This window comes from Tamandua tetradactyla, chromosome 6 (genome assembly GCF_023851605.1).
Source record: "Tamandua tetradactyla isolate mTamTet1 chromosome 6, mTamTet1.pri, whole genome shotgun sequence".
Taxonomy (NCBI): Eukaryota; Metazoa; Chordata; class Mammalia; order Pilosa; family Myrmecophagidae; genus Tamandua; species Tamandua tetradactyla.
Window position 1 is genome coordinate 125,425,147 of NC_135332.1, and position 24,036 is coordinate 125,449,182.

Genomic DNA, 24,036 nt, shown 5'->3' on the forward strand with positions numbered 1-24,036 from the left:
CAGCCACTTGAACCTTATTTTATTTCACTTCTCTTCTCCCTTTTCATTCAAATGGCTTTCTCACTCCCATGTTGCAGGGCTAGGGTCATTTCCAGGAGTCATGTCACATGTTCCAGGGAGATTTACACTCCTGGGAGTCATGTCCCATGCAGGGTAAAGTGAGTTAGTTCACCTGCGGAGTTGGCTTAGAGAGAGAGAGGCCACATCTGAGCAATAAAAGAGGTTATCTGGGGGTGATTCTTAGGCATAATCACAAGTAGGCTTGGCTTTTTCTCTGCAGGAATAAGTTTCATAAGGGCAAACCCTAAGATCGAGGGCCTGGCCCATCAGATTGGCAGTCCCTAGTGCTTGTGCAAATATCAGTCTTCCTCAGGTAGGGAAGTTGAATATTTCCGTCTTTTCCCCCAGACCCTAAAGGAGATTGCAAATACTTTTTAACCATCTGCCTAGATTACTCTGGGATGTATCAGAACATCACACCAACCTGTACAAAAGAGAGAAAGAATTTATTACTAGGTGCTTGGTAGGAGAGCAGGTGGTGGCCCCAAATCTGTCTTCCTAGTCAAGACAGATTTACGGCATTTAAATTATTAAATTGCAATTGTGGCATTTAAATAAGCTGACCATACAAGTTAAATTAGATAGTGTGCTACTGAAAATATAAATTTTGCATTAAATGAACATCTCTTCCTTTGGTCTTTTACAGAAGTAGACGTTTTAAAATAATGTCGATGTCATCCTTATTCTTTAGTCTGATTTACCTTAGTTCTACCCAGATAAGCTTCATTCATGTCTGCAATTGAAGTCTTATCTCTTTTTCACTGTTTTTGACAGTTTCTGTAGGGGATAATGCTGACTTTCATAGACTCTAGCTCTGAGTCTCAGGTGTTGTTACTGGGCAAATGCCGTGGATTCTTTTGCCCAATGTGCTCAATAACCAATTCCTGAGATACCAGGGTTTCAAAGGTTTATTACTAGGTGTGCAGTAGGAGAGCAGATGGCCTAACCAAAATCTGTCTCCCCAAAGCACAGTAATTCTGATAGTTTTATTGAGAAAAGATGAGCAGGGTTTAGGATAATGAGCACAGTGGCCCCACATGATGTAATTAGAGGTGATCTAATTATTGAGCATGTGCAGATTGATTACATGCCTAGTCACAGAAGGTATGTAGGAAAATGGCGGAATGAGGTATAGGTGACTTGCAGGTTAAATCTAAGCAACTGCGCATGTCAGGTGGGGCCGTTTTGTTTAGATTCAGTCTTGGTTACAAAGATTACTTTGGACTTGGGGTGGGTTAATTCTGAGACCCTTCATTAATAAACACTGAGGGCTGTCTTTAGTGATTAGAAGACTCTAAAGTTGAAAAACTAGATAACTGGGTACAAATGAAGGTTAGTCACAAGGTTTTTATGATCACAGGGGCAAAAGATAAGGTCTATACAATCAGTATTAGAGATCATGGCAGCTGGATTACAATTTAGAGATTTTAGGAATTTCCCTCTGTCTATTCCAATACACTAGAAAGCAAAAAGGAATAACTATATAATGCTTCAGCAATCAAAATCACCCCTTAAATCCTGATTTCTCAGTTATAGTGTCATTCAAATACTGAAAGTTTCAGGAAATGACCAGGTTATATACAAAGAGCTCAACATCTCAGAATTCAGAAATAATTTACAACTCCAGAATAGATCTGGGGTTCACAATCTAGGAACCTTTACAATAGGCCTTCACCTGATAATCTAGGGTCTCAAATTCAATTTTCAGAGTTTGCTCATTATAGTCAGTCTTCATTAGTAAGGTATAATAATATTTGCCTTTTCATTTCTGGCTTATTTCATTCAACAACTGTCCTCAAGTTTCATTCACCTCATTGCATGCCTCAGAAGTTCATTCCTTCTTGCAGTCACTCAACAGTCCATTGTATTTATACACAACAGTTCCTTCTTCTATTCCTCAGTTGATGTTCCCTTAGGCTTCATCCACTGCAAATTGCAATCACTGCTGCTGTTAACACCAGCTTGCAAACATCCCAGCTGTCTGTTCCTCCAAGTATGTACCTAACTATGGGGTTGCAGGATCTTGCAGCAATCCCATCCCTAGCTTCCTGTGGAGCCACCACACTGCCCTCCAAAGGGTGTACACCATTCTAATTCCCTACCAACAGTATATAGGTACATTTGTCTCTATCAGTTTCTCTAGTATCTGTATCTCTCTGTTCATTTTTTTTTGCAGACCAGAACTGTAAATTTATCTACATTTTAAAACTACAAAGGCACAACCATTAGTATAATCAACAGAATGGCTGTCAGCATTCATTTATCAATCATTATATCTTACATTCAGCAAACTTAATTTTATTAAATGTCCTTTAATTTATAGAAGACAATATGATACGTATTGCATGAGGCACACACAACAGTTTTGCAGTAGAGTTTCAAAATGTGTACAAATGGAATACGGAAATTAAATAGTGATGTTGAGCTTCAAACTGAATACAAAACTCACAAAACATTACAATGAGGTCTGAGAGAAACAATGCACAATTATTCTTGTGGTGTACAGTGAACTCCTTGCAGAAAGGTACTTTCTAAGTGGAGTTTCAGCAATATCTGCCTGCCTTCCCCCCACCCTCCCAACCTGGCTTTACCATTTATGAAAAAAAATCATTCATGTTCTTTGTGTTGGTTGATTAATTTGAGGTTCACTGTTCTTGTATCACATTTCATGTAGGCACTTACATAATGCAATTTTAATATGTTGCATGGGTTCTTCCTTCTGAGAACCCAAATTAAAGAAGGAAATTGATAATCCAAAATGTCTACCTGCCTTCTCTAACTAGAGAAATTGCAACCTAAATGATGACACATGGTTACTTAAGGCCACAGATGTCATATCACTGCTTTCTCTCTTGGTGTTCTGTGAAGGAAGGCCCTAAATCTTATTCCCAGTGGCGGGGGTGGGGGTGGGTGCATCCCAGTGACTTCTATTCTCCAAAGGTCACACTCCGGAAATGGAAGGAATAAGCCCTAAAAGCCTAATCATGTGATTTTAGAGCCTGAAGAGAACTTAGAAATCCTGCGGTCCAGTTCCCTTCATTTTACAGGACAGGAAGCCAAGGTTCAGAGACTCTACATGGTTACTAACTTATTTTTAAAATAAAATTGATGCCTGCAGTATAGTATCAGGAACTGTATGCAATAAAGGCTCATAATACACTGGCCTCCAAACAGCTAAATGAGCTGCCAACATAAGAGAGGAAATGACTTTCTGATAGACAGAATAGACTAGAAACTAGCCACTATATACTGATAAATAAGGGAACATTTACTGAGCTCCTCTGGGGTATGGGCATTCTATGTTCTAAGGAGCTAGAGGAGGAAGGAGAAGTACAACTGGGGAGAAATAAATCATGAACTTTAAGAACTGGTCCCAATCTTCAAAGGAAAAAAAAAAACACTCACAATTCAAATATTAGCCAATCTGGAAATTACTTCCCATAAAATAAAAATGATACTCTGAGATGCAAAATATTTATTTCTTATTACTAAACAAACTATATAGACAATTTAAATAATTGTTAAAAGTTCAACATTAAAATTTATAAAGATTAACTATAAAAATATATTGGCACTCACTTTTCTTATAAAGGTACCATACACTGCATTAGGAAATAGTCTCTAACATAAAGTTGCCCTAATAACTACACTATTTTAGAATTTGATAAACCCTACATTAAACTGATTATAAACTGATTATAAAAACTTTAGTAAGATCCACAGAGTGTTTTAAAAAATCCTCTAATATCATTTTAAGGGTTTGTAAAACATTCCATTCTACTGAAGCAAAAGAGAATAAGTAATGTACATTCAACTGCTTATAGAACATATGATCAAAACACAATTTATGTATTTGTAGAAAATCGCTGCTCCCAGAGAAGCCAAAAAACAAATGATTTAAAAGTATCAAACTTTTGAATAGTTGAAAGTGTCAAACTTTTAAATAGTTCTCTTCCATTCTAATAAAAATGTTAGTTACAAAGTCTCCACAACTCCTTTCACCTTACCTTAGATGCCTTTTAGAGCAAGGCTTCAAAAATAATTGTCAGTCCTCAAAAGCCCTTTTAAATCCAATAAACAAACTTTAAAATCCGATTTAAAAGACATGTCAATAGAACAAGTATATATAATCAGGATACATAATTTATATATTTAGTTATGTATTAGTTTTTCTTTTACATTTGTAATTTAGAATCTATTGGCAGAAATGAGAATACATACACACACGTAACTGAAAAAAGATAAATTTCAGGAAACAGTGAGAAATGAAACCTATAGGATAAATTGATATATCAAAAAAACATCGTACCAGAATTTCATTTTATTTGCCATTTGTGGATTGTTGACAACTACTGTTATTTAGAAAATTCAAATTGTTGAAAGTTCAATTCTTATTTTTCGGTGTGTTTAATTTTTAAAGCTTCCAGTTGTGCCAGTAGCTTCCTTGAGGTCATTTCCCACTTTATTCTGTCACCAGATCTCTTACATGAGATATTTATCTCTGAGTTGCAAAAACCTAAATAAAAGCTTCATTTTTTACCTTTTATTTTATAAAACTCCATCAAAAAAACAAAATCCATCTAACTTTTAGGCAAGTCCACGAAAATATTTCCATCCTAAGAATCAAATACTTTTATGGGAATAAAGATCCTTCAAAGTTTTTAACTCTTCTATTAAAGTTTTATTTTGATTTTCCAGGACTGCAACGTGATATTCCACGCATTTCACATATTCTTTCTTCTTTCTGTGACATTCTCGAGCAGCCTCTCTTTTTTTCACTAACCTTATTCCTCTTTTCAACTGGAGGTCATCTGTCTTAGTTGTGTGAGATGTAAGATTTACAGGCGATGCCATTACCACAGTTTATGGCAGTGAAGTAGTGGTAGGGGTAGTGTGGATCTGATATGTCTGCACATCTCCTAATGCAGTTTGTACAATCACTTGGTTGCTGGCCACAAGTGTTTGCTGTCCATCAGAAGTCTGTGCATACTGGAGAACTGCTGCTGTATCTTGCTGAGTACTGCCTGAATTTGTCACCGTTGGTGTCTGAGGTCCCGGTACTCCATCTGTGCCTGGACTGGCCAGCTGTAAGGCTCCATTTGGGGCAATGGCAATGTACTGTCTGGTGCTAATCTGATATATGGGAGTTGAAACAGTCTTAGAAGTGACAGTAGAGATTCCAGTGTTTTCTCAGTCTCCTTTTCTGCCTTGTATATCTTCAGAAGATAGGTCTTTCAAAATTCTTCTGTAAGATGGGTGCTGTGCTAGAATCCCATGGGTTTTTGGTGAGAAGCCTATGCTGTAAGAGGAGTCCTGAGGCTCCTCACTTTCTAATAAGGATGATGCCGTTTGCATGTGCAATGGGTGAATTACAGAAGACTGTGCTGTCTGGATGACCCCCAGAAGTACAGTAGTCACTGGAGCAGATTCTCTTAGTGACCTCTGTTGGGCAATATGAGAGATATGAGGTCTCCGAACTGCTGAACTTGGTTGAGGTGCTGTGTCTGAAGAGTTACTCTGGTGAGAAGCTTCCATAATCAACTGTGGCTGCCACCTCGCCCCTGTCCTGGACGGGAACTTCCACTCCCCTCCTCCCAGGGTGGATTCGAGTTCACTATCCCTTTCCCCAACCCCTCACCCTGCGCTGGACGTGTCTCTTTCTCAGCGGTCAGATGGACAGGAGAGAATCAGGGTCACTTTACAGTCAACTGTCCTGGGCTACTGTTCCCTCGGCAGTAAGGGCTGCCATACACCAGGCTGGGGGCAGGGAAGGAAGGGGGGAAACTGAGTGTAAGTGAGTGTGGGGCTCTCTGCTCATTTTTAAGCAACTTTATTCACCTATCATACAATCTAACCTAAGTAAAAAAAAAAATGTTTCCCGTATAATCACATAGCCATGTCTTCACTGCCACCATGTATATGAGGACATTTCTATTTCTTCTGCAAAGAATCCCATACTCCTTCCCCATATCCCCCACTTACTTTTATCTATTTTTTTATCCCCCACTTATTGACATTTACCTTTGGCATATGGCTTTTGTTAAATTCAACTGAAGCATATTACAAAGTTACTTTTAATTATAGCCACTAGTTTACATTGATTGTATTCCCCCCATACCATCCCATTTTCAACACCTTGCAACAGTATTTATTCTCCTTCATGCAAAAGCAATCATATATTTGTACATTTAATCACCCTCATTGCACACTCTAGGCATTACTAAATTATACTGCCCCAGTCTTTGTCCTCTATCTTTCCTCCTGTTGTCATAGATGCCCCCAGCCCTCCTACCTCCAACATAGTCTTACTTGGCTTCATTCACTGCACTTACAATACTGTGCTGCCACAAGATAGTATTGTGCTATCGATTTCTGGATCTTTACAATCAGTCCTGTTGAACATTCTATAGTCCTTCAGCATTAAATTCCTTATTTCTACCCTCTTTCTGTCTCTTGATTACCTGTGTTCTCAGTTTTAACTCTCAAAATCCACTCATTAATATTAGTTCATATTAGTGAACCATGTGTATTTGTCTTTTTGTTTATGGCTAATTTCACTCAACATATTGTCCTCAAGGCTCATCCACATTGTTACATGTTTTATGACTTTATTCTGTCTTACAGAAGTGTAATATTCCATCATATATATATATATATATATATATATATATATATATATACATATATATGTGGTGTGTGTATATATATATATTTACACCACAGTTTATTTAGACACTCATCCATTGATGGTCATTTGCCCTTTTTTCATTTCCTGGTAATCAGGAATAATGTTACTATAAACATCACTGTGCAAATTTCTGTTTGTGTCCTTGCCTTCAGTTCCTCTGAATTTGTAGGTAGTAAAGGGATTGCTGCTGGATCATACATAATAGTATACTTAGCTTTCTGAGGAACCACCTAACAGCCTTCCAGAGTAGTTGCACTCATTCCACATTCCCACCAACAGTGAATGAGTGTGCTTCTTTCTCCACATCCTTTTCAGCACTTGTAGTTTTCTGTTTTTTTTTTTATAATGCCCTTTCTAGTAGGTATGAGATGATATCTCATTGTAATTTTGATAAGCATTTCCCTAATAGCCTGTGAAGTTGAGCATCTTTTCATATTTTGGTGCCATTTCTATTTCTTCTTCTGAAAAGTGCCTGTCCATGTCTTTTGACCATTTTTAAAAAATATTTTTATTGACAAGTCTTCGCATATATACAGTCCACATATGGCATACGATAAAAGGCTCACAATATGATTACATAGTTGTGTATTCACCACCATGATCATTTTTAGAACATTTGCATCTCTCTGGAAAAAGAACTAGAAAGAAAAAAGAAAAAACTCATATATCCCATAATCCTTATCTCTCCCTCTCACTGACTTTTAGTATTTCAATCTACCCAATATATTTTACCCCTTATCCCCCCTTTTATTTATTTACTTTTTATTCATATTCTTTTAATCATCTGCCCATACCCTGGATAAAAGGAGCATCAGAAACAAGGTTTTCACAACCACCCAGCCACATTGTAAAAGTTGTGTCTTTATACAGTTATCTTCAAGAATCAAGGCTACTGGAACACAACTCAACAGTTTCAGGTGCTCCCCTCCAGCCACTCCAATACACCATAAACTAAAAAAAAAAAAAAACCTCCAGGCTAACCTTCTGACTCTGCTTGAAATCTCTCAGCCACTGAGATTTTAGTTTGTCTCATTTCTCTCTTACCCCTTTTGGTCAAGAAGGCTTTCTCAATCCCTTGATGCTGGGTCCTGGCTCATCCCCTGGAGTCAGGTCCTACATTTCCAGGGAGATTTATACCCCTGGAGTCATATCCCATATAGGGGGTAGGCAGTGAGTACATCTGTGGAGTTGGCTTAGAGAGATAGACCACATCTGAGCAAAAAAAGAGGTTCTCTGGGGGTGACTCTTAAGCTAATTTTACATAGGCTTAGCCTATATTTTTGCTCATGCTTTGGATATAAGGTCTAGGAAATCACCTCCTATCACAAGCTCTGTAAGATATTTCTCTACATTTTCTTTTAAGAAGTTTAAGGGTCTTAGCTCTAATGTTTAGGTTTTTGATCAATTTTGAGTTAATTTGTATAAGGTGTGAAAAATGGGTCCTCTTTCATTCTTTTTGATATGGGTATCCAGTTCTCCAAACAGCATTTATTGAAGCAGCTGCTTTTTCCCTGTTGAATTGGCTTGACTGCCTTATCAAAAATCAATTGTCTGTAAATGAGAGGGTCTATATATGAATACTCAATTTGATTCTATTTGTCAGTATGTGTATCTTTATGCCAGTACCATGCAGCTTTGACTGCTGTAGCTTTATAATATGCTTTAAAACTGTGTAGTGTGAGACCTCCCACTTCATTCCTCTTTCCCAAGATATTTTTTAACTATTTGGGGCACATTTCCCTTCCAAATAAAGTTCATTATTGGTTTTTCTATTTCTGCAAAGTCAGTCAGTCAGATTTTATTTGGTATTGCAGTGAATCTATAAATCAATTTGGGTAGAACTGACATCTTAACTATATCTAGTCTTCCAATCCATGAACACAGTACATCCTACTATTTATTTAGGTTTCCTTTGATTTCTTTTAGCAATTTCTTGTAGTTTTCTGGTATAAGTCTTTTGTGTCCTTGGTAAATTTATTCTTAAATACTTGATTCTTTTGGCTGTATTATCAATGGAATTTTTTGTCTTGATTTCCTCCTCAATATGCTCATTACTAGTGTATAAAAACACTACTGATTTTTGGTTGTTGATCTTGTACCCTGCCACTTAGCTGTACTCACTTTTTAGCTCTAGTAGCTTATTTGTAGATTTTTCCAGATTTCTGACATATAGTACCAAGTCATCTGCAAACAGTGAGAGTTTTACTTCTTTGTTTCCAATTTGGATGCCCTTTATTTCTTTTTCTTGTCTGATTGTTGTGGCTAGAACTTCCATCATAATGTTGAGCAGCAACGGTGACAGTGGGCATCCTTGTCCTGTCCCTGATCTTAGAGGGAAAGCTTTCAGTCTTTCCTCATTGAGGATGATGTTAGCAGTGAGTTTGTTATATATGCCTCTTCTCATGTTGAGGAAGTTCTCTTCTATTCCTATCTTTTGAAATGTTTTCCTAAAGAAAGAATTTTGAATTTTGTTAAATGACTTTTCAGCGTTAATAGAGATGGTCATGTGTTTTTTCCACCTTGACTTATTGATATGGTGTATTATATTAATTGATTTTCTTGTGTTGAATCAGCCTTGCATACTTGGAATAAATCCCATTTGGTTGTGGTGTATAATTCTTTTAATGTGCTGCTGGATCCATTTTGTGAGTATTTTGTTGAGGATTTTTGCATTTATATTCATTAGAGAGATTGGTCTGTAATTTTCTTTTATTGTAGTATCTTTGTCTGGCCTTGGTATTAGGGTAATGTTGGCTTCATAGAATGAGTTAGGTAGCTTTCCCTTCTTTTCAATTTTTTTGATGAGTTTGAGCAGGATTGGTACTAATTTTTCTTGAATACTTGGCAGAATTCACCTGTGAAGTCATCTGTTCCTAGACTTTTCTTTTTTGGGAGGTTCTTGATGACTGATTCAACCTCTTTACTTGTGATCGGTTTGTTGAGGTCATCTATTTCTTCCCCAGTCAATGTTGGCTGTTCATGCCTTTCTAGGAAGTTATCCATTTCATCTGCATTGTCTAGTTTGTTAGCATATAGTTGCTCATATTTCTCGTTATCTCTTTTATTTCTGCAGGGTCAGCGGTTATGTCTTCTCTTCCATTTCTGATTTTATTTTTTTTACATCCTCTCTCTCTCTTTTTTTGTCAGCCTAGCTAAGGGTCCATCAATTTTATTGATTTTTTCAAAGAACCAACTTCTGGTTTTGTTGATTTTCTTGATTGCTTCATAATCTCAATTTCACTTATTTTCTGCTCTGATCTTTGTAATTTCCTTCTTTTTATTTGCTTTAGGGTTAGTTTGCTGTGCTTTCAATAGTTCTTTCAAGTGAACTATTAATTCCTTGATTTTTGCTCTTTCTTTTTTTTTAAGATAGGCATTTAAGGCAATAAATACCCCTCTCAGCACTGCCTTTACTGCATCCCATAAGTTTTGATATGTTGGACTTTCATTTTCATTTGCCATGAGATATTTACTGATTTCTCTGGTAATTTCTTCCTTGACCCACTGGCTGTTTAAGAGCCTACAGTTCATCCTCCATATATTTGTGAATTTTCTGGCCCACTGCCTAGTTACTGATTTCCACTTTTGTTCCATTATGATCCAAGAAAGTGTTTTGTATAATTTCAATTTTAAAAATCTATTGAGACTTGCTTTGTGAACCAGCATATGGTCTCTCCTTGAGAATGATCCATGACCACTTGAGAGAAAGGTGTATCCTACTGTTGGGGAGTGTAATGTTCTGTAAATGTCTGTTAGGTCTAGTTCATTTATCATATTATTCAACATCTTTACTTCTTTATTGCTCCTCTGTCTAGATGTTCTGTCCATTGATGAGAGCAGTGTATTGAAGTCTCCAACTATTATTATAGAGGTCTCTATTTCTCCCTTCAGTGTGTGTCTCATGTATTTTGGGCCACTCTGGCTCAGTGCATATTTATAGCTTGTTATGTTTTTTGATGAATTGTTCCTATTATTAATACATAGTGTCATTCTTTGTCTCTTATTTTTTTATATTTGAAGTCTAATTTTTCAGATATTGGTATAGCTACCTCTGCTGTTTTCTTTTTGTGTAAAATATGTTTTTCCAACCTTTTACTTTCAATCTATTTTTTTCCTTGAGTCTAAACTGAGTTTCTTGTAGACAGTATATAGTTAGGTCCTGCTTTTTAATCCATTTTGCCAGTCTATGTCTTTTGATAGGGGGATTTAATCCACTAACATTTAAAGTTATTACTGTAATGGCAGTACTTTTTCTACCACTTTGTCTTTTGGATTTTGTATGTTATGTCATTTTTTTTCTCTTTTTAGCCTTATTGATAGTCTTCATTTCTACACTCTTCTCCAGACCTCGCTCTCCTTCTTTTCCTATCTGCCTATAGTTTTCTCCTTAGTATTTCTTTTTTGAGCTGGTCTCTTATTCAAAAAACCCTCTCAGTAACTGGTTGTCTGAAAATATTTTAAACTCTCCCTCATTTTTGAAGGACAGTTTTGCCTGATGTAGAATTCCTGGTTGGCAGTTTTCTTTTTCAGTATCTTAAGTATATCATATATTGTCTTCTCATCTCCATGATTTCTGCTGAGAAATCCACACATAGTATTATCAAACTTTCCTTTTATATGGAGGATTATTTTCTCTTGCTGCTTTCATAATCCTCTCTTTTTCTTCGACATTTGACAATCTAGTTAGTATCTTGGAATAGGTCTATGCATATTTATTCTGTTTGGGGTATACTGTACTTCTTGGATCTGTAATTTTGTGTCTTTCATAAGAGATAGGAAATTTTCAGTGATAATTTTCTTCATTATTCTTTCTGCCCCTTTTCCCTGTTCTTCTTCTTCTGGGACTCCCATAACACATATATTCATGCATTTCCTGTTGTCATTTAATTTCCTGAGACCCTGCTCATAGTTTTTCGTTCTTTTTCCTATCTGTTCTTTTGTGTGTAGGGCTTCAGATGTCTTATCTTTTAGTTCATCCTTTTTACTGCCTCCTCAAATCTGCTCTTATAAGTCTTCATTGTTCTTTTTCTTGTTGTTGTTGTTGTTATCTCTTCTGTTGTGCCTTTCATTCCCAACTTGCCATTTGTCTTTTCAAGCGTTTAGGTTCTTCTTTATGGCCACCCAATATCTTCAGTACATCTTTCATCTCTCTTGCCATATCTTCCCTCAACTCATTGATTTGATATTTTACTTTATTTAACATGTCTGGTTGAACTTAATTAGTTGTTTCAACTACTGTAACTCATTTGACATGTCAGTTTGCTCCTCTGAATGGCTGTTTTGCTTTTTCTAGTATGAATCATAATTTTTTTGTTTTTGTCTCAGCGTCTGATTTTCTTGATTAGTTTATTCTGGAACTCGTTTTTCACTTTTTTAACCTAGGATTTCTTGTGGGTTGGCTTTGTTTTCTATCTGTTTTTTTTTTTTTTTTTTTTGGCATTCAATTCAACTTATTTTAGACTCTTAAACAAATCTTCTGTTTAGCTGTTCTGAATTTTTCAACTCTTTTTTTTTTTCTGGTTCTTGTCCTACCTTTATGGAAGCTTTTTTTGAGGAAAGTCTCACCAGATGTAATTGACCCCAATCATATTTTCCCAGAAAAGTCGGGCCCAGGTCTCAAGAGGAGGATATAATCAGTATCAAGTTTCCCTGAGGAAAAGTTCCAGCAGGTTGCCACTTTCCTGTGAAGCCTCTAGACTCCGTGCTTTTCCTATCCTGCCCAGCAGATGGTGCATGTCAGCCCACAGCTCCCTACCAGGGTAAAGTGGTGTGGAGCCTTTAATTCTTAGCCTCCAGTGGCATGGTTAAGACAGACGTTAAGGGGGAAGATGGGCTTAAACTGCCTCTGGTTCCCATCACCTAGGCCTGGATACTCTTAAGGAGAGCTTCCACTTGAGTTCAGTTCTGCCCCCCTTTGGGGGACAGTTATGCCCTTAATTCTCTCCTTCACTTGACTTGTTATCTTAACTCTGCTCTTGCCTATGTCAGTGCTAATAATCGAAAATGCCTTCTTCTAATGAGGGTTTTTCTAAAGATCTACTTAGAATACTTTTTTTAAAAAAGAGATGGAGAAGAAGATAATATAAAATCTTTTAATATTTTTATTGTATATGATATTTTTATATTAAAAATATAAAAAGATTTTATATTATATTATTTAAAATATATAATATAAAAATATCATATACAATCCCTTTTAAGAGCCAGCCCCCAATCCCAAGATTCACCATTCAAGAGTCAGAGTTGGTATCCAGATTTAAAGAGCCCTTTTCTTTTCAAGAGTCATAGCCCTTTTCAAGTATGCTGAGCCTGGCTGACTCCAAAAGCCTTTGTTTATTTATTTTTTTCTTTTACAGCTCCCTCCTCTCTGCCAGAGAGAAGGCCTCAGGGTTAATTTCCTGCTTTCTCAGGACTTATCTGTGCTCAAAGCTTGTATTCAGCAGTCCAAATTTGTCAATGAAAACTGCAGTTTGAGCTTGGTTGAGTTACCTTCCCTTGCTCTTAGTAGTGTCTGCTTCTTTTTCCCACTGTAAAGTGTCTCCAGCCATTGCCCTGCCAGTGGAAGAAGGACACTAGCCTCCACACACCAGGGGCTTTACTTATAGTTATGCACTGTGATCTCAGCCCTTCCATCCATTCCAGATTGATGTATGATGTGTATCTAGCCGTGGATATACCTCAAACAGTTGTTCCAGACAGTTCCTGGTTATTTTCTAGCTTCTCTAGGGGACTAACTAAATTCCACTCCTCCCTACACTGCCACCTTGCCCCTCCTGTTTGTTTAATAGTGACCATACTAGTGGGTATGAAATGATATCTCATTATGGTTTTGATTTGCACCTCCCTAATAGCTGGCAAAGATGAACATACTCTCATGTCTTTCTTACCCATTTATATTTCCTCTTTGGAAAAATGTCTATTCATGTCTTTTAACCATTTTAAAATCGGGTTGCTTATCTTTTCATTGTTATTTATCTTTTCATTCAGTTGCAGGATTACTTTATTTATTGTGGATATCAAATCCTTAACAGATATGTGGTTTCCCAATATTTTCTCCTATTGAGAAAGCTGCATTTTCAATTATCACTTTTAAATCTCAGTTTAAATCACTCAAAGCTGTATCTATCACTTAATTTTCCGTAACTGATTCATTCACTCAATACAGTGTGTACTTAAGTTAATGTGTCCACAATGTTCCTGCCAGTGTCAGAAATAGCATGAAAACAGCAACTTTTGGAGGGATGAGAGTTAACTTTTGATGAATATCAACTATATGCCAAATAAAATTTTTCTGTCATTTCATCTATACTTCAAAGCCACACCCCATTGATACAGATATTACTATCACCTTTTTATAAATATGAGAAACTGAGGTTTAAAGAAGTAAAAGAACTTTCACAGAGTTCACACAGCTAGAAAATAATGAAAACTAGATTCAGTCAATCAAATATTAATTGACCACTTACCACATGCTAGAATATACCGTGATACAAAATCAGCAAAAGTCCTTTTCCCTGATTTCTTTCCCTTATAACTATGGGCCTCAACTCTAACTATGTATTAGAATCACCTGGGGAATTTCTAAAATATACCAACCCAGTGCCTACCCTTAGTACTTAAATCAGAATTCTAGAAGTAGAGTCCAGACTTAAGTAGTCTTAAGTTCACTATGTGATGCTAATGTGCATCCAGGACTGAGAATTGTTTAGTTTTTTAATTGATGCTGCATATAAGATCACCGTGCTCAAAAATCTGATGCTGTACGAAAGTTAGAGATAAATGCATATAAATAAAACACACTTGGAATGCAGTTTTAAGGAAATTCAGCATTGTATGGTATATATTTAAAGTGTTCAAATTTACAAAATTAAAACTTATTTTTGGAATTGAGATGGGTTCATAGATGTGTAATTTCATAAAGGAATGGACAATATGGAGACCACCTGAAGGTAGGGTACAATTTTGACTAGGGAAACGGCTCTCAAACTTTACTGTGTATCAGAGTCACCTGCCAAACAGGATAAAATGCAGATGCCCAGGCCCTATTCTACTTCTACAAGCTTAGGTCTCTGTTCTTTAGTTGTTCTCCTGCTGATTCTAGTATGCACCAAAGGTAAAGAACCCTAGGCTCAAGCATGGCAAAGTGTAGGACATTATTGGCAGGTTAAAAGGCAGGTGTTAGAGGGATAAAAAGAGGCTATGAGTATGGTATGTGTGGGGAAATGAGGTGGTTGATGATGTTAAGGAAATCTACATAATTGTAGATTGAAGAAGAAATTGGAAACATGACAGAATACATAAAAGAAAAGTCTTGATGGAAAAGCTAAAGAGCTTGCTTTTTATCTGATTGGACATATAGAAGTGTTCAGATAAATTAGGTGAGTCTCCAGAGGTAGGTTTTGCCTTTGGCACTCACCAACAGAGAAAACATCAGTGGCTTACTACCTATTGTTCTTTACTTTTTAAACTGACATCAGAGAATAAGCAGCAACTATTCAGAAACACGTAACTTGTAAGAGCAAACTTTAAAAGTGTACTAAGCTGTAAACTTTCTTCTTTGCTATGTCAAGGTGCTGCCAATATATCACAGGGATAAAGTACAAGAGGAGACTGTAATAGGGTAATGAAAAACGAGGCTGTATATAAAGGCAACTGTGTGTCGGGGGGTTGTATTAATATGGACACTTCTGTACTTCCTGCACAATTTTTCTCTGAATCTAAGTTTATTATTATTTTTTAAATGAGGCTATGGATTTCAAATCCTTGACACTGGTACTAAACCTATGTTCTGTTGTTATTTTGTGTGGCATGAGATCTGTACTCTTGATATAGTAACCACGAAAGATAGCCTGGAGTTTTAAAGCTAACATAAATCAAGTTGTACTTCAAAGGCTTCAAACAGAGAACCCTAGGAATTTTATTACTTATGGCTCAGACTTGGCTTCTAAGGACTTCTGCCCACATAGATTTTGCACCCCTAATGCCATCAGAAGGCTGCAAAAGACACTAAACATGCATTTGTTCAAGTAGTGTTGTTGAACTCATCTGGGTTTGTTAGGCCTTTGTTGTGGCTATGTAGTTAAACATCATTTCTCTGTTCTAGATCAATACGGATTTTCTTAATTTGTCTAAAATCTGTCAGTTCTCTTTTTCAGTTTTCTACACTAATCTGCAGTGAGATGCCACTCCAATCATTCATATATTTATTCATTCCATTCAGAATGTATTAAATAAATATGTATTGAGTGGTAGGTTGAATTATGCACCTCAGAAAGAAGCGTATTCTTATTTATTTATTTATTTATTTTACTTAAACCTCAAGAATTTATTGGCTTATGGTTTCAGAGACTAGAATGCTTGCTTCCTCCTGGGGCTGGTACTGTTCTGGCTGGTGAACAGTCCTCGGGGGTTGTCTTGGCTTTCTTGTCCCATAGTGATAGCCTCTCTTTTCTCTTCCCTGTTGCATAGGCTGTCAGCTTCTGTTCCTCCCCGTGGCTCTCTCTATGTGTGAATTCCTTCTGCTTATAAAGGACTCCAGTAATCAGTGGCCTGACCTCATTCAGTTGGGCCACACCTTAATTTAAAATAACATCTTCAAGAAATTCTATTTGTAATGAGTTCACACCTACAGGAATGTTGACCAAGACCAAAAACATGTGTTTTTGGGGGTAAACAATTCAATCTACCACAGTCAGCTAACCATTCCTGACACGAGGAAACAGGAAGAGGAGTCATTAGAGCAGTAAGTGGCAGCTCAGGTGGCACAAATTAAGAATTTAAGAGTTCAGAGAATTCTTAGCCCATTATGGATTAGGAGTTCTGGAGGCCAGATCAGCGGCATTATGTTCAGCTAAGGTATCCTCTGGGGCAATAGTGTATGAAGGTCTCTAGTTTAGGGAGGGAAAGTTTGGATCCTGAGGGGCAGATGTGGGTGAGGTTGCACCTGAGATAGGGAGATGAGGATCAAGGCAGAGTAAGGAAGTGTCACCAGAAGGTCAAAGATGGCACCCACAACCATAGTTGACCTAATAAAGCAGAGAGACCTTTAGAAGCCTGCAGAAGGGTCCGGCATAGAAGGACATATGTGAATAGCACCACCAACCTCAGAGTTAGCGTATTCTTAATTTTAATGCATTCCTGTGGGTGTGAATCCATTGTAAAAAGGACCTTTTGAAGATGCTACTTTTAGTTAAAGTGTAGCCCAATTGAATGAGGTTGAGACTAATCCTAATACTGGAAGCTTTATGAAGAGAAGGCTATGTGGAGAAGCAAGAAGGTGGAAGTAAGTGGAACCTGGAAGGGAAAGGACTGGACATCACCATGTGCTTTGCCACATCACAGAAAAGGCAAGGACTCAATGCAGCAGCCACAGTCTTCAGGGAAAAGCTGATACTTCAATATTATACTTCTAGCCTCAAAATTTTGAGCCATTATGTACTATCTCTGTTAGCAGCAGGAAACTAATACAGTTTTTTGGTACTGAGAGTTAGGTGCTGCTATGACAAATATCTAAACTGTGGAAATGGTACTGTGTTCAGTGTTGAGAATGCAGTGTTGAACAAGACAAGACACAATTTTGTTCCTATTATATTCTTATGATATCTTAAAATGACATCTCAAAGTATGAGATATACAGAAATGCTTTCAGTCATTTGATGAGATTGCAGTGATTTGCGAGTATGTTGCAGATTTTCTTTGTGGGTGCTTGATTTCTTGAAACTTCACGGAGTAGAACTTTCATGGATGGAGATGATGAATCCATGAAATGGAACTCCTTCTTCAGTTCACCACTCTCTCCTCTCTTTCCTTTAATAAAGATGTTTGAATCCCTACAGTAGTGTAAGTGAGAGACAGGAGTGAAGATTGATACAAAGAAATGTAAACTCTAATTCTAGGAAGTGCAATGAATGAAAGCCATTTATAGCAATGACAGAGGGACCTCACTTGGTCTGGAAAATCAGAAAAGGAACCAAATAGAAGTATCTTTACTACTATTAAAAGAAAATATTCACGTTTTCTTCATGCACTTACTCGGACCACCCAGTCTTAATCTGATAGGACAACATGTTTCCTTTTTATAAAATGTCTGCTATTAAATACTCCAGAAGACATAAGACATAATAATAAGCTTTTCTTATTTTCATGGCTATACAACTCCAGTTTCTCATTGTCAGGACAACTAGTCTCCCCTTTGTGTGGGGAAATAGTGTTTGAGTTGAAAATGGATCCCTTATGGGCAAAAATAGAGACAACCAAGAAGCTTCCTGCTATAACAATATTAACTGGCCCCTTTTGGACACAGAAGCCCAGGATGCTGCTATTTAACCATTTCATATGTTTGTCTTATGGGCTACAGCAGTGGTTCTCATTAGAATCAACTAGGGAGCTTAAATGCTAACAACACCTGATTCTCACCCCCCCCCCCCCAGTGATTATGATTGGTCTGACTTAATTGGATTTTTAAAAGCTCTCCAAGTCATTCTAATGTGAAGCTGGGATTAGGAATCACTGGACAAGAGTGAGATCTAGCCACAGATCAAGGGTATTCCAAATATGATCTGCATTCTCCGATGTTGCAAATGCTCATAACTGTTATTCTCTAAGTTTTGTCTCTATAAATTTTGGACTCCAGGAAGGAAGGTCCCAGCATTCTCAGAATTCAAGAAGCATTTATGCCAACCAAGTGCTATTAATCATTGTTGGTTAATACATTTCAGAAATTGAAAACTTATTTTATGAAAGGTCTTGAGACAGAGAAAGTTTAGGGTACACTGTGAAGTACTGTGTTTGGGTTCATCTAAAGACTGAACATGCTGGCACAAAGTCTTGTGGGGATGTATACTGAGCTTATTTAGCAAAACAAAAGTGTGCAGTTACAGTGACAATAAATTTTGGACCAAAATTCTGAGAACTTGAAATTCTATCCAAATGTAACTATCTTAAACTCTAATATGATCTTCAAATATATACATTGACCTAATACATAAAAAAAGAGAAACTTCAAAAATTGCCATGATTTAAGGGAATAAGAAAGAAGGACTTCCAACTTAGAATAGAAACACACACACACACACACACACAATAACAGCACTAATCAATGTGAAGTTTCAAAACTGAGGAATTCAAATTATTTAAACTAAGGGAATCTTTCTGAGATAGACTTTAAATGTAGTGATCAAGAGAGCTTTCTGGAGAAGGAGGAGGTCAGGTAAGTAAAATTCAGTCAGAAAGACGTGGGGACAAGAAGTGTGGCAATATTACAAAAAGAGACATGATGCTGGAGAAATGATGCAAAGCTGGTGATGAGTATTGGTGTGTAAAAAATAATGAAGGGGGCGGGCCGCGGTGGCTCAGCGGGCAAAGTGCTTGCCGGCTATGCCGGAGGACCTCGGTTCGATTCCCGGCCCCAGCCCATGTAACAAAAACAAAGAAACAAAATACAATAAAACAAGAAAATGTTTAAAAAATGTTTCCCTTTCTTCCTTCCTTCCTTCCTTCTATCCTTCCTTCCTTCTCTCTGTCTTTCCTTTAAAAAAAAATAAAAAATAAAAAAAATAAAAAAAAAAAATAATGAAGGAACTGGCTGGATGGAATATGAGTGTGATGTTGTAGCATCCTGGGAAAGAACACTGGGTTAGTTCAATGGAACCAGACAAATGAGTGCTTCAAATTCCTACTTTAACTTCTAGATAACGATACCCCAAAGTTCCTGAGGGTGACATTTTATGAACATTATTTTGTTGGTGGTTGCAGAATGGGAAGGAATGATTAGTGGAAGGAAGACCAAGTAGGACGGTTTTGCAATAACTTATCCGCAAGATCATGAGAGCCTTTATTCCTTTGATGATTGTGCAAAGAAAAACAATGAGGTATACGAAAGAGGTATTGTGGAATAAGAACCAACAAGAATTAGTCATTGGTACTAAGTAGGTAGAAAAGAACAAAGATGAGTCAAAATTATTCCCAGGGCTTGAGTCTGAGGGATTTAGAAAATCTGAAACCTTGGGAAAGTTTATGGAAAAACTAGAATCATTGGACTCATGTTATAACATGAGCAGAAGGGCCAATTCTGGCAGTTGTCTTTGGAGAAGGATTTACTCATACTCCAAGTATTTCATCTGTCTTAGAGTGAGTTTTTCTGTATTTAGTTAGAATTAACATTGCAAATAATTTTTCAGGCAAAATAACTCATGAAAAGAGTGGAGTAATGCTCCCATTTCATAGTTCAATCTGGAGAATTCCAATCTATGGAGCATGTCTTATGTTCTCTATTATTTTTTTTGGGTTACCCACTTTTGGGAAAGCAGAAAATTATGTTGATGCATTTCTAAGAGGTGGGTTCAAAGTTAAGGAAAATTCTCCTCTCTTCCAAAATGCAGAGGAACTTAATTATTAAATCCCAGGAATTTAAATTATTCCCAGGAATTTTATAAAACAAAATTGCATTATGCAACTAAATTATTCTCTTACCCCTATAGTTATTCTAATATATTTCAGACACAAGAGGAAAAAAGCAATTTTCCATCTCATGAATCATTTCTCACTATGTCCCTCAAGTTTTCTCTTTTCCACCTTCGTTCTGGCTTCATCTGGGTCTGTGTGGCTTCTCCTCTAAATATTCACTTCACTCATTTATTTATGTATTTATTAATTCATTAATTCATTCATGTAACAAATATTTGAATGTCTACAATGGGCCCTATACTATTCTAGGTCCTTTGGTACAATATGGAACACATACAAGCAAACAAGGAAGACAAGAATCTGTGATACATGCCAGGAAAGGTCTGATGTAGGAGGCTTGAGAGGCTGAACACAGGTCACTTGACCAGTTTCTGGGAACCAGAAAAAGCTTTCCTGAGAAAGTGACATATAAACAGTAACCTGAAGGATGAACAGGAATAGCAAAAAAAAGTGTGGATGCAAATTCCACACAGAGAGGACAAGAAGTACAAATACTCCAGGATGTGAGAAAGAGAGCAAGGTCCTACAGGGGAGCTAGAAGTTCAGCATGATAAGAACAGGTGGTGCTAAGGTGGGGAATACTGCAATATAAAAGAAGGGCCAGCCATATCATAAGTTATGATTTAAAGGAAATTAGGTGGTATCCTAGGGCAATCGGAAACTGTTGAAGAGCGTTGAGCTCAGTGTAATTTGATCCTATTTGAATTTTAATAAGTTCATTCAGGCTACTGTGTGAATTGTGGATTGGAGGCTAGATGAAAGCAGACATTGTTAAAGGTTGTTAAAGGAATTGAGACTGGAAAATACTTGGACCTAGGATAACCATAGTGGCATGAAGAAAAATGGATGAATTTGTGAGAATTTTTAGAAGAATTGAGAGGACTGGTGTGTAATTTAAGTTCCATGGAAGAAGGTGATTTTTTATTTTTTTGGCTTATTTTGATCACTGATGTATCCCACAGGCCTTGAATAGAGCCTGGCACATAGCAAAAGATCAATGAATATTTGTTGAATGGAGTAATTGGATATAGCACGTAAATTAGAAAAATGAGTTAAGAGTATTGCCAAAGTGCTTGGCTTGGGAAAGGGGAGAGTTAGTGGTGCCCTTAACTGAGATAGGCAGCGCTGTGTGTAGGTGCAGGAGCAAAGTGATCAGTTATGCTTTAGACTTGTTTAGTTTGAGATCTCTTTGAACACCTGAGGGAAATGTGAAAGAGGTAGTGAGAACCCAGGAGAAAGATCTGGGCTGGGTATCCATGAGTCTTCAACATACAGATGAAAATGGAAGCCCTGATCCTGGTTGAGGTCACCATGCAGGTAAGCAGAGGCAGACAGGAGGGCTGGGACGGCACCCTGATGAACACTGATGTCCGAGTGACCTAGAGGAGAAGGGATTTCTGTCCCTCTCCAAAAATACCTAGCTCTCATCTTCTTTGCAAGACCTGTGTCTTCTGGTAGCTCTTGTTTGATTGATCTTATCTCAAGAAGGAGGGAGTTGGCTTCTACAATTTTTAAAAACCCTTAATGTTCTAATATAGTATACCTGGGTGATCACTCATTTACTCTACCCTTTATCGTTATAACCCAACAAAGACTTCGGAGTTAGGGACAGTGCTAAGGAATCCATTTATACTATATTGTTATTTAATATGGTAAGCATATCTCACAGTCTATAGATTTTTCACAACCACTTAACTGGATTGTAATCATTATCATTTTTGTTCTACAGAGCAGAAAGATCAACTTTTATAACGGGAAGAGCCCATTGAAAGCATCTTATATCATGCTTTTATTTTACAAAGGGAATAAGTGACTTACCCAAGACCGTTCGTTAGCAGAATGGTGACTGGAACATCATTCTTCTAGCTTATCACTATCATTCTCATCACTTTCTCACATGTTTATGTGCTTCAATTCTGTGCTCACATAGATTAAAACTCCTTAAAGGTAAAGACTATTACTTTCATATTGTTTCCTAACCCTCGCTACACTTACTACTTGCTCCAGATGTCAAGAAGGGGACAAGGAACCCTGGAGCTAATGCTCTGGAGGCTGCAGGGCAATTGTACAAAAGGAGTGGACAATACATCAACATAGCAACATAGCAAACATTTCCTTCACTTGTATAACTTTGGTGTCAAGTATGTAGACAACAGGGAGACACTAAGTACTTCATTAAGCTGTCATATTGGCTCTGGAAAACTTCTTAAATGACCTATTCTGTAGGCAAATTCAACCCCCTTCACCAGCATCCACACAGTGTACAGAAGTAAGTATTATTGTAAAAAATCAATAACAAACATTATATATACACCTATATGTGCATGTTTATAAATACATATGTTTATATATCATAGTTTATGATAACCTAAATATCTGCAAATTCCCACAGTCTGATTTATGCAAGAAGTATTCCCCCAAGTTATTTAAAGACCCTGGAGAGGACTCTATTTTTCTACAGGGGACCTTCAGGGGACATGTCACAATTTCTCCTGGCATGAACCTATGATGCTATATTCTGCCCTTTTCTCCACTGGCATGACTATTTTGAGGAAGCAGTTCTCAGTTATTCAGGAACCTAAGCTTTTGGAGGATACCAACAATAATTTGGGGGTACATGGATTCTCTGACTGTATGGGAGAATGACAGATCCCATTTTTGAAGGCCTCTGTGTAGAATGCACTGTACCTGTGGCTTGCTTATACAATCTTATTTTAATCCTGTTAATAACTGTGCAGAAGGGAAACCAAGAAATAGAGATTTGGGACAATTTTCCCAATGGCACACAGTCCATCAATGTCAGAGTCAGGATTTGAAACCAGTGCTGTCTGATTGTAAAGCCTACCTTTATTTTTGTTGTTGTTGTTCATTTTGAAATTCAATCTTTTGCTAATCTCTCAGTAAATAAGGACACATCACTTTTACAAGGAACCACTTTCTACTTGTTCAAGGGCTGGTAAAGCACCTTCCCTGCCTCCCTGAAAATTTACCATCTTCAGGCACCAAGACCAGCCGAATCTCCTGGGTCCGCAGGGAACAAACGAATCTTGAGTCAGTGTCTCAGAGAAAGTGGTCCTGCACTGATGCCCAGAGTCGTGGCCTGAACTTCTCCCACAGGAATTAGAGGTGGAATGAGGTCAAAGCCAACACTTTCATGTTTTCTTTCTATGAATTGCTTTGCTGACAAATTTCTCTTTCAAAATATTAAAAAAAAATAATGAGGAAAACTGTTACTTTATACTGCATTCCAAACCGACAAGGGAAAATTACTGGCTAAAAAGGAAGTCATACTCTTTGAGAGATAATCACATGGTCATTTTTTTTTTTTTTTGTATACTGTATGGCAGGATCATCCTTTTCTACGTGAAACATCCCATTATTGTAGCACCGTTTGTTGAATTTTTGCTTGTTTGTTTGTTTGGGAAGTGCATGGGCAGGGAATCAAACACAGGTCTCCTGCATGGCAGGCGAGAATTCTACTACTGAACTACCCTTGCACCCCTGGTCATAATTTTTAAAATAGCCAGAGAATATAACTATTAGCTAGTTAGCCAAAATATATTTATCCTCTACTCTATGTCAGGCATTGATTGTTCTAGGCCTGGGCACACAGCAGAAGGCAAGAGAGGTAAATCTCATGCTCTCTAAAAGCTTACATTCCAAGGGGTAGAAAACTATAGGCAATAAACATAAAAGTTGAACAATTAGCCTAGTATTTAGAAAGCCCAATTTTAATAACAGTTGGAAAACTTTAAAGTCCAAAGTACTAGTGCCAGACAATGGTTCAGTTGGGAAGGAATAACTTCTATTTCCTTTTCTTTTTT

The 24,036-nt window shown here is 37.2% G+C and overlaps 1 pseudogene; it reads right to left on the reverse strand.

Moving 5' to 3' along the window:
- Positions 1-4,683: 4,683 nt before the first annotated feature.
- LOC143686343 (cyclic AMP-dependent transcription factor ATF-1 pseudogene) lies at positions 4,684-5,595 on the reverse strand (annotated as a pseudogene).
- Between the last annotated feature and the right edge of the window lie 18,441 nt (positions 5,596-24,036).